Raw genomic sequence first — 1,132 nt, forward strand, 5'->3', positions numbered from 1 at the left:
ATCTCACTGTCTCACTGTCTCAGAATCCCACTGTCTCACTGTCTCACTGTCTTAGCATCTCACTGTCTCACTGTCTCAGAATCTCTGTCTCCCTGTCTCAATGTCTGGGTCAGTGAGGATTGTCTGAAACACTTTCCTCTGAGATGAGAGTGTTGACGTCTCCCTGCTGTGAGCTATTATAGAAAACATTTTCAGCACACTTCACTTTCAGAACGCAGTGTGACGCGTCCTCAGTGTCCTGAGGGTAATGACGCCTATGGCCATGATCACTGCACACTGCACCACACCATCTGTCTCCTCACCTCCACAACTCACACAAGCTTTCAGTGGTCATCTTTTAGTGCAGGACAAGCTGAATAATACATGTGTAAAGCTTTTACTCTCAGAGTCTGTGTGCAGCAGTGTTCCTCAAAACAGGAAGTAAGACAAGAAGTCCGGTCAACAACTAGCGGCTAAACTAAAACTCAAGAAACTAAAATAAAGAACAACCAAGTTCCGAGGATGTTTTAAGGATGTCCTCAGACTGGGGGAGTGATGGAGCAGACTCACTGGCGGCAAGTGCACTCAGGACGTCTAGCTGAAGAGCAGGTCAACTGATTCAGTGTCAATCATGTCAAAGTCACTCAATCAAGTGATCCAGAGCAAGTGCACTTTACAGTAAACACACCATGCTCATGGACTGACCCACACATCGTCCTGGAATTATAACATCATACCATAATAAAAATAAAAATAAAAACCACTTCAGGTGGACATGATGGATATCAATCCTCAGTTTCAGTTCTGTTTAATCAGGTAGAAATAAAAAATAAAAATATGATAATCACAATCTTTCACAATTCATCACCAGCTTACAGTGAGCTGTTTTCCTTCAGGTATCAAACTAAAGGACACGTTAATCAGATTAATGAATGAATTTAAATATTAACACAATTAAACTGACTTTGCAGACATTAGACATTAGTCTGTGATTTAATACACCAGAGTGAGTAAAACACGACAACTACAGAACCAGCTTTAGCAAAACATTACCGCTTTTTTGTCTTTAATGATAAAAAATCTACTGTGAAATTAAATGTGCTTGTAAAAGATAATTCACTACGGATTCTTACACTCCTCTGATTACACATTA

This window comes from Ictalurus punctatus, chromosome 27, assembly GCF_001660625.3.
Source record: "Ictalurus punctatus breed USDA103 chromosome 27, Coco_2.0, whole genome shotgun sequence".
Lineage (NCBI taxonomy): Eukaryota > Metazoa > Chordata > Actinopteri > Siluriformes > Ictaluridae > Ictalurus > Ictalurus punctatus.